This window comes from Parasteatoda tepidariorum, chromosome 7 (genome assembly GCF_043381705.1).
Source record: "Parasteatoda tepidariorum isolate YZ-2023 chromosome 7, CAS_Ptep_4.0, whole genome shotgun sequence".
NCBI classification, from domain to species: Eukaryota; Metazoa; Arthropoda; class Arachnida; order Araneae; family Theridiidae; genus Parasteatoda; species Parasteatoda tepidariorum.
Genome location: NC_092210.1, coordinates 80,038,977 through 80,050,072, shown reverse-complemented (window position 1 = coordinate 80,050,072; position 11,096 = coordinate 80,038,977). Strand labels below are relative to the sequence as shown.

The 11,096-nt window shown below is 34.2% G+C and overlaps 1 long non-coding RNA gene across 1 annotated transcript; it reads right to left on the bottom strand.

Moving 5' to 3' along the window:
• Window positions 1-2,672: 2,672 nt before the first annotated feature.
• LOC122271970 (uncharacterized) lies at window positions 2,673-5,870 on the bottom strand. The gene is made up of 3 exons (XR_006226706.2): window positions 5,781-5,870; window positions 4,523-4,943; window positions 2,673-3,451 (listed from the first exon to the last, which is right to left on the bottom strand). It is a non-coding gene; the product is annotated as an uncharacterized lncRNA (long non-coding RNA).
• Between the last annotated feature and the right edge of the window lie 5,226 nt (window positions 5,871-11,096).

The window sequence follows — 11,096 nt, the reverse complement described above, 5'->3', positions numbered from 1 at the left end:
CAAATGTTTGGACCTTTTATTTATGAACATTAAAAATGAATGCTGACCAAACTTCATTAAACATCGTTCGACATGTTTAAAACACTTCCGTGAGAAAAACAGAATATGAATTTAATTAAATTCACTCTGATGAATTTTTCAAAAGATTACGAAACAGTTTTTATTTACTCAAGCATAATTAATCTTTAATTTTACTAAAACTGTCTCTTATTGAACAAAAAAGCACTTTTAGATATATTTATGCCGCTTAATATTTCCTATTTAATTTCAAAAATTAAAATGCTGCAATTTCTTTAAAAATAGTAAATTTTTAATAAAAGAAAATTTTAAAGCACTGCATATATTGTTCTACACTACCAAAATGTCTATAGAGCAACAAAGATACACTTACTTAATATAACTGAAGCTGCCGTAGCTTAAATTTCTAAAATCTAGAAGGTTATTCGTAAGAGGGTAATGAAGGTAATAATACTCAGTTATCCAAACTACTAAGAGATTGCTACGTGGCGGCTGGATAGCTTAAATAGATTTTTATCTCATGGTCACAGTTATATTACTTGTGTTCGTCATTATTAACGAAAGATAATTTAGAAGCAATGCAGTGATTCAGAATTCGAATCGTAACATAATAAATTGTATAACAAACAATCTGGATATTTGTATTGAAGTTGCCATAAGAGTATTGCTCTCTTACCAAATGTTGCGAAGGATAAAGATAGCGAGTTCAGTTTTTTTATAATCTGTATTCCAAATTTTAAAAGTAGCATGAGGAGGTATGCTCGTTACTATTTTAATCCTACCATCAAAACTAATTTTACAAGAAACAATAAATTTCTTAAAGTCATTCTTAATAATTTAGATTTATATAATTAATGAAAAGTCGTACCACATTAATTCTTTACTGAAGAATAAAAGCCTGAAAATTCTGGCCGTGAAAAGGTCTGAAAACTGAAGCACCAAATTGAAATAAAGAGAATCACACGTTTATAATCCAAATTTATCGTATAACTGCTACGAATATTTATAAGTATCACATGACTGTTTAATTATAAAACATAGAAACACAATATGATACTGCTGTGTAATATTTAATGTTCCAAAACAAAGTTTTTAATGCAGATCCCTCAGTTCCTCGTATATTTATAAGTGCTGGAGTTCTATTGAAACTTCGGGACTCGATCCTGCGACCTTCTCCTCTGTGATGCAACCGGAAGTAAGGCCTTAGAAAAATTGACCACTGTGAGCCGAATCAATTGTAGTGTACGAATGCGTCTGTATTGTCTTCGTATCCTTAAAAAGAGAAAATGACCAGATCATCACTAAGAGAAATTATTGTCTTGCTAAATTAAGAAGTTAACAATGAAATCTTACAAATTTTACTTAAATTGAAACATACAATTATGATGAGGGGGCAGTTATTCTTTAATTTTTCAAAGCAAAAGAAAAATATTCTTAGAATTGAAGAATTTTGCGAAGTGTTTTATTATCCATAGGATTTAGTGACTCTGCTGTTGTTGTTAATTTACGTCGCACTAGAGCTGCACAATGGGGTATTTAAAGAATCTGGTGACGGTCTGGGAAACATCCCGGAGGATGATCCGAAGACATGCCATCACAATTTTGATCCTCTGCGGAGGGGATGGCATCCCCGCTTCGGTAGCCCGACGACCTGTGCGCGAAGTCGAGCACTTTACGGTAGCACAGTTTAACGAGAACCAATACCGCACACCCTCGGTCCCTACGCAGATTGATCCAAGTGGTCAGCCACCCGCACATTGACCGCAACCAGTGATGCTTGACTTCGGTGATCTGCTGGGAAACGTGTCTTAACGATCAGTCAACTGCGGGACTAGTGACTTTGCCGTTGGGTGACAAACTGAAATCGTTGGAAGATTTGCATCTTGACTTTTCTTAATCACCCCAGCACTATAAAACGGTAAGTAGGAAGGTATTTTATTTACGACGCAGTAGAACTGCACAATGGCCTGTTGGTGACGGTCTGGGAAACATCCCGGAGGATGATCCGAAGACATGCCATCGCAATTTCGATCGCCTGCAGAGAGAATGGTTTCCCTGCTTTGGTAGCCTGACGACCTGCACGCGAATTCGAGCACTTTACGGTAGAACAACTTAGCGAGGCGTACCCTCTGTCTATACGAAAGCTGATCAAAGTGGTCAGCCCCCAGCTAAATGACTGCAGTCAGTGATGCTTGATTACGGTGTTCTACAGTTAACACGACCCGATTTTTTGAGTTTACTACTACCCATTTCAAACACGGTCAGCCTTGTAATTTTAAACCCAATCAATCCAGAAGACTCCTGGATCAAGTATCGGGTGAAATTTGCCTTCTTAAAGGACTTTTTGAGGAACATAACTCCAGTTTGAGTTACATGGTGGGAAAAAACACGAAAACCTCCCACAATTAGCTTGACGGTAAGGGGACTCTAACCCATGATCCACTGATCCGTCTACCACTGAAGATAATTTACGTCAGCCCTGTGGCAGGCGCGAGCAGTGGGCGGACTAATTTATACCCTTTATATCACTATACATGAATTATTTACACGTGTAAGTTATATTTCTGTAACACCGTTCTATTGGAAACTGTGTCTTTGTTATCTTGCATTGCATACGCAATGTAGTTTCATGTTGTACATTGCGGGACCNTGCATTGCTTTGAAAAGTCATTTCTCATAAAATCTATCGCAGTTTTGAAACATACAGTAAATTTGTTATTTATCAGTTCAATTTGAAGATGTTGGAATTTTCTTTAAATAAAATTTTGAGGGACTTAGAACTTTAAAATACTCGAAGATTTGTTGAATACATTAAAAGTTCACAAGTATAACATTCTAACGTTGTTGCGTAGAGTTTCCTATTAGCGATAAACAAAATACGAGTAACGTGTAATACCAGAATTAAAAATCTCAGCCTCTATATTTCTAATCGTATAAAAATTTAAATAGAAGCTAGGGGATCAAAGCATTGGTTTTCTAATTACTCTTACTAAAATTATTTATGTTAATCATTTTATCATGCAATAATCTGTACTCAAATTAAAAATTAAAATAAATTTAATAAAAAATATTTTGAAAAATAAGTTGTAACAAAAACTGCATTCAAGATAAACCTTAAAAAGAGCGACTAACTTCAAAGCTAGAAAATTAAAGAATTTCGACCTAAATTTTAACACAAAACAGCAAGGGAGACTTCGAATATAACATGATAAAAAATTGTGTTGCATAAATCACTCATTTCCAACAATGATTATCAATGATTTTTAAGTTTTAAAGTATTTCAAAATATTTAATTTCGAGAGAACAAGAAATAACCCATTATTGATATAGAAAAAGGGGACTGTCTTGGGAGGATTGTAAACTATTGTCATAGCTACTGTTATAATTGTTGGCGAAATTCTAATAAAGCAGTGATGGAGGCACCCACTGATACCTAAAAGGAAGAAAGAACATTTATGAACACAAAGGAGTGCGTTCAATTTATTTATGCCAAGTCACAAGTTTGAGTTGAAAAAAAACTTACACTATTTTTTTTTTCTTTTTCTAATTTCTAACATTCAAAAATCATTAAATTTTTTTTTTATTATGTTTTGTTGCACCTGCTCGAATAAGTGTTAATGTTCAGATTAAAAACAGCAAAATTAGAAAAATTTTCATTCTAGAAACCTTTTCGCTTTTAACCAAGGCTGAAAAAGCTGCTCCTGATATTTATGCAATGTATGAAATGGGTATCATAGCATAAAGAACCGGTTCTGATTGATTTACTAAACTTAAAAATGAAAATTCTACCCTCAAAAACGAACCTTACTCCGGTCGTCCAGTTGAGTTAGAGCAAAGTAAAATAGTTAACGAATATTCGAGTCCAACGAACAGGCAGGAAAAAAAAAGAGTTTCCTGATCCTTTTAAAAAACTTTTTGACGGAAGCTCAGTTACCAACCAATATAAATATTGATTGAAAAAAAAAATAGAAAATTATGATCCAGGTTATGGATATTCTACGTTGGAAGTGATAATTCCAAAAAGTATACTTCTGTAAATAATACTAAGAAACAGTAATCTAAAAATGTTTTAAAAATTCCGGGTTAAGAAAATTTCAAATTTTTTTTAAAATAAGTACGAAGTCTATTTTAGAACTGGGGAGAGACTACATAATCTATGAAAAGCAACGATTGATTAAAATTAAAAATATTGTTTACATCTCTTATAACTTATTTCTAGAGGTAAAATCTTAATATCATTTCAAGATGCTTACTTAGATATACCATATGTAATTAATATCTAATAAAAGAATGAAAATTTCACCCAGTTTCATAATTGAATCAAGTATCGATTTTAAAAATACATGAATAGCAAAGAAAAAAGCTCAATCAAAAATTAAAAAAATGTAAATTCGGCAAATTATATCAGTTATTCTAAAAATTATATAGAGGGTTCAGTCAACTTGGCATAAGTGAAAGAAGATTCTATCAATGAATTAAAATTTGATAAATAAAATTCTCTTACTGATTGGAACTGCTATCAAGCCAGTCCTGTGATTGCGTGACTCCCAGTCGGTAAGCCAGTCCAGTGATTGCGTGACTCCCAGTCGGTAAGCCAGTCCAGTGATTGCGTGACTCCCAGTCGGTAAGCCAGTCCAGTGATTGCGTGACTCCCAGTCGGTAAGCCAGTCCAGTGATTGCGTGACTCCCAGTCGGTAAGCCAGTCCAGTGATTGCGTGACTCCCAGTCGGTAAGCCAGTCCAGTGATTGCGTGACTCCCAGTCGGTAAGCCAGTCCAGTGATTGCGTGACTCCCAGTCGGTAAGCCAGTCCAGTGATTGCGTGACTCTCAGTCGGTAAGCCAGTACAGTGATTGCGTGACTCCCAGTCAACAATACAGTCTTAAATGCGTGGCTTTAATTTCAGTAGATGCAATAGCCAATTAACCTATAATGAAACAGCAATATTTAGAATTTTAAATTTCACATAAATTAAAAAAAAATTCTTTTACGGAAAGAAACAAATTATTCACAGACTTAAAATTTTACTAAAATCTTGAATTTAAAATAAGCAATCTCATATGCGACCAGATTTTATAGAATTTAATTTGCATTTAACTTGAGAAATTAATATAAGATAAAAACTTTTTTACACAAGTGTAGTTTAACCACTTGCAGATTCAACTGCTTTGTTGATGTTTTGAAATTTTTAGTGATTTTTAACTTTTTTTCCTTGTTTTTTTTTTTTTGCTTAGGCCCAATCGCATTAATAAATCTGTTCTCGACGGTGAATACGTATATTTAGGAATGTAGTTTCAATATTTTGTTCATAAACAGTACTTATACTAATAAATTAAAAGTAAATTTGTTTAAAAATTTCAAATGTTTGGACCTTTTATTCATGAACATTAAATATGAATGCTGACCGTACTTCATTAAATATCGTTCGACATGTTTAAAACACTTCCTTTACTTTGAGAAAAACAGAATATGAATTTTATTAAATTCGCACTGATGAATATTTCAAAAGATTGCAATATCTAAGAAACCGTTTTTATTTACTCTAACATAATTAATCTTTAATTTTACTAAACCTGTCTCTTATTGAACAAAAAAGCACTTTTAGATATATTTATGCCGCTTAATATTTCCTATTTAATTTTAAAAATTAAAATTATGTAATTTCTTTTAAAACAGTAAATTTTTAATAAAAGAAAATTTTAAAGCACTGCATATTTTGTTCTACACTACTAAAATGTCTATAGAGCAACAAAGATACACTTACCAAATATAACTGAAGCTGCCGTAGCATAAATTTCTAAAATCCAGAACGTTATTCGTAACAGAGAACGAAAATAATAATGCTCAGTTATCCAAACTACTAAGAGATTGCTACGTGGCGGCTGGATAGCTTAAATAGATTTTTATCTCATGGTCACAGTTATATTACTTGTGCTGGTCATTATTAACGAAGGATAATTTTTGCGAGGGGGATAAAAGCGAGTAGCAGAGATCCCCCCCACACCATCATCAACACTCAAGATAATTTAGAAGCAATGCAGTGATTCAGAATTCAAATCGTAACATAAAAAATTGTATAACAAACGTTGCTTGAGAATCTGGATATTTGCATTGAAAGTTGCCATCAGAGTATTGTTCTTTTGCTAAATGTTCCGAAGCATAAAGATAGCAAATTCGATTTTTTTTTCTGATCTACTTATTTAAATTGTTCAACCTTGCATTCCTTTATTGTTTTATAGAAATCACATTGCAGGCTTGTTTGCTCAATTTAGGCTTATAAATCTTTGTCAAGTAGAAGATTTAGGGAAGGACATAACAAAGAATACATTTAGGGTTACGGTGGGATTCGAACCCGCCACTTCCACGCTTTGCACATCGTTTCATGGGTGATAACACTCGGACAGCCTGTATTCCATTTTATAGAAGTAACATGAGGAGGTATGCTCCTTTCTACTTTAATCCTACCAATAAAACTAATTTTACAAGAAACGAGAAATTTCTTAAAGTCATTCTTAATAATTTAGATTTATGTAATTAATGAAAAGTCGTACCACATTAATTTTTTACTGAAGAGTAAAAGCCAGAAAATTCTGGGCGTGGAAAGGTCTGAAAACTGAAGCACCAAATTGAAATAAAGAGAATCACACGTTTATAATCCAAATTTATCGTATAACTGCAACGAATATTTATAACTATCACATGACTGTTTAATTATAAGACATAGAAACACAATATGATACTGCTGTGTAATTTTTTATGTTCCAAAACAAAGTTTTTATGTAGTAGTAGTAGTAGTAGTAGTTCATTTACGTCGCACTAGAGCTGCGCAATGGGCTATTGGCGACGGTCTGGGAAACATCTCGGAGGATGATCCGAAGACATGCCATCACAATTTTGATCCTCTGCGGAGGGGATGGCACCCCCGCTTCGGTAGCCCGACGACCTGTGCGCGAAGTCGAGCACTTTACGGTAGCACAGTTTAGCGAGAACTAATACCGCACAGCACACCCTCGGTCTCTACGCAGATTGATCCAAGTGGTCAGCCACCCGCACACTGACCGCAACCAGTGATGCTTGACTTCGGTGATCTGCTGGGAACCGTGTCTTAACGATCAGTCCACTGCGTGACTAGTGACTTTGCAGTTGGGTGACAAACTGAAATCGTTGGAAGATTTGCATCTTGGCTTTTCTTAATCACCCCACCACTATAAAACGGTAAGTAGGAAGATATTTTACTTACGACGCACTAGAACTACACCGTGGGCTATTGGCGACGGTCTGGGAACATCCCTGAGGATGATCCGAAGACATGCGATCGCAATTTCGATCGCCTGCAGAGAGAATGGTTTCCCTGCTTTGGTAGCCTGACGACCAGCACGCGAATTCGAGCACTTTACGGTAGAACAATTTAGCGAGGACAGATACGGCTTACCCTCTGTCTATACGTCAGCTGATCAAAGTGGTCAGCCCTTAGCTAAATGACCGCAGTCAGTGATGCTTGATTACGGTGTTCTACAGTTAACCCAACCCGATTTTTAGAGTTTACGACTACCCATTTCAAACACGGTTAACCTTGTAATTTTAAACCCAATCAATCCAGAAGACAACGAAACTCCTGGATCAAGTATCGGCTGAAATTTGCCTTCTTAAAGGACTTTTTGAGGAACATAACTCCAGTTTGAGTTGCATGGTGGAAAAAAACACGAAAACCTCCCACAATTAGCTTGACGGCTAGGGGACTCTAACCCATGATCCACTGATCCGTCTACCACTGAAGATAATTTACGTCAGCCCTGTGGTTGGCGCGAGCCGTGTGCGAACTAATTTATATCCTTTATATCGCTATACATGAATTATTTACACGTGTAAGGTATATTTTCTGTAACACCACTTTACTGGAAACTGTGTCTTTGTTATCTTACATTGCATACGCAATGTAGTTTCATGTTGTAGGACCACTAAAAGTGTACTTACAAGGACTAAATTAACTGCTTAAAACCAGTATCTGTGCTCCCCACTGCGCTCATGTAAGAAGGATTATCAGTATAATCCAAAAGTCGATTTTCGTCTGTATAAATAATAATGATAAGATGACAAATGTAGGGTCGCAAGTTTCCTAATCAATATTGCTAACCTTATTGCTGAAAAACTTTGAGAAAAAAAAATCCTCAAATTCTAAAAATTATCAATTACCTTTTCTCCCGATTAGCGTCACTCTATATTTTAAAGGTTTCATGGTATCAAATTGCACTGTATCATCAAGCGTTCGCTCAAAACCGAAAAACAAATCGAGAGAGACCAGATAAACGGAATCCAACCTAAAATCTAAATGAGTGGTGGTAATTTTGTTGTTGTAGTTCATTTGCGTCACACTAGAGCTGCACATTGAGCTATTGACGACAATCTGGGAAATATCCCTGAGGATGATCTGAGGACATGCCATCGCAATTTTGATCCTCTGCAGAGGGGATGGAACCCCTGCTTCGACAGCTTGACGACCTGCACGCGAAGTCGAGCACTCTACGGTAGAACAGTTTAACGAGGACGCATACCGCTCACCCTCGATCCTTCTCAGACTGAGCCAAATTATCATCCACACTCACACTGTCCGCAGGTAGTGATGCTTGACTTCGGTGATCTGCTGGGTCTTAACGATCTGTCCACCATGGGACATTCAATAAATCGGAAACGCTTTTAAGTATTGCAAATATAACTTAGTTTAATTTAGACATAATTTTGGAAATGCTCATTTAGAAAATCCCCTACTTTCCTTTATACGTTCCCCCCCTTTTTTTTTTAGGCAAAAAGGGCAGTTTCGTGGGGTGGAATTGAATTTCTTCTAAACAGACAAGTGAGGCATTGTTCCCAGCGTACGCTGAATTAAACGAGATTAATCCTCAAGAGATCGCACTAGTTGAGAAGTTATAAGCGTTTCATATACAAAAAGTACAAATTTGTACTAGTACCTATTACATATGAGACGTTGTTTCCATCAATTTTCAAGATGAATCGAAAGAAATTATACACAAGTCATTAGAATACACAGTGGGCCAGCATCCAAGGTTCGTGGCCAAAATTAGTATTTCGCTAAAATTTGTTTCAAAATTTGGAGGTTTTTATTTAAAGGTTTTTATGTGCAGGTAAGTTGAATTCATAGTTTAAATTTTGATACACTAAAAATACCCAAAAAAAACAAAATGGAGGCTGAAATATGACGAGCAAAAATAAAAGTAATAATATAGTACGTTTGAATAATTAAATATAGCAATGAAAATAAAATAATTTTCGTAATTTTATATTAAAAATGAAAACCCAATTATATTTCCGAAGTAATATTACAAAATAACGCGAAAACATGAAACAAAAGATGATTTTTGTTTTTCGGTATATTCAGTCCACCTTTGCAATACGGGCAAAATGGGACAGATTTTTTCGAAAGAAGAAACATCAAAGAAGACAACAAAAAAAAGTTTAGCTTATTACCTCGTGGAACTTTTTGGAACTAAGTTTCGAAAGTCATTCAAACATTGTCAAATGTCAAATGATAAGATATAAACTATAAGTTTGTCAAGAGTATTAACTAATCCAACAAATTGAAAAATTGTATTATAATTTCAGACTAATTACTCTGATAAAAAAGTAACAGTAAGGTGAAATTTCTATATATATTTCTGAAATAAAACTTTAAAAGTTAAGCTTAAAAAATTTTTAAACATATTTTTCATTACATTGTACTCTCGTCGGTCCAAAAAATAAATTATAATGTCTGGAATGTTTATGAATACTTAATTTGGACTATAATAAAACTGCCTACACATATTTTAGTTGAAAATTTAATTTTTGACTTTTGCCCAAAGATCATGGTCTTCTGGCCAACAGTGGAATAGTTCAAAAGTTGTTTTAATGACTTGAGTTTAGTATCATTCGATTCAGCAGTGCCTAAACATAAAAACAGTGCATAATTTCCTTTATGTAGCTATATTAAATTCACAAATACGTACCAGTACAAATTTGTACTTTTTATAAATAAAATATTTATGACTTCTAAACTATTAGTACAATTCCCTTTGTGAGTGACCTCATTTAGCTCAACGTGGAAAAATTCATCGGAAACAATACCTAACTTGCCTGTCTAGACGAAATTCAATATTCTCCTTTAAATCGACTCCATCCAGAATGGGGAGATGTAGAGATGAGTAAGTCTAAATTTACTCATGTACAGTAAGTCTAAATTTACTATACTAAATAGCGTTTTTGATTGATTGATTGTTAAAATACCTTTATTTTCGCTAGTTTAGATTTTAGTGAGAATTTCTTATTTTTGATGACTTTGTCGTTTGACGATAGATTGTCAATTGACAACATGAAAGCTTCAAAAAATGTTGGAAGTATAAAGAGTCGCTAATCGAGAGAAAAGTTAATTAATAATTTTTAAAATTTTTAGGACTTTTTTAAAAACATTTCTAGCAAGAAAATTTAATAAGTTTCATAAATTTTTCAACAAGTTATTTAAGCAATATTGAATTGTTATCTTCGCAGTGTAGCAATAAAAATAATCTATTGGAGATGATCAAGGCATTATATTTTATGTCTTCTCTTTTCTAGAACTTCTATGTTGCGTAATCCTAAGTTGTTTTCTCATAATTTATTTTCATTTGCATATTTTAAAATTTCCTTTTCAGTATTTGAAACTTTATGACTTACTATAGGTTTCTCTGAAATCACTCTTTCTATACTTTAAATTAGTAATGAAGTAGAAAGAGAATTCGAGAGAAAAGAATTCTTCCCCAGTATGGCGTGCTCTTAATTCCTGCTGCACCAAGGTGAAGAAGGTCGCAGAATCGAGGCCCGAAGTTTCAATAGAACTTGCAAATATGCAAGGAACCGAGTGATCTGCATAAAAACTTTATTTTGAAACATAAAAAATTATACAGAAGTGTTATATTGTGTTTCTATGTCTTATAATTAAACAATGTTGTACTACTTATAAATATTCGTTGTAATTATACGGTGAATTTCGGCGTCCTGCAGTGGACTGATCGTTAAGACAGGGTTCCCAGCAGATCACCGAAGTCAAGCA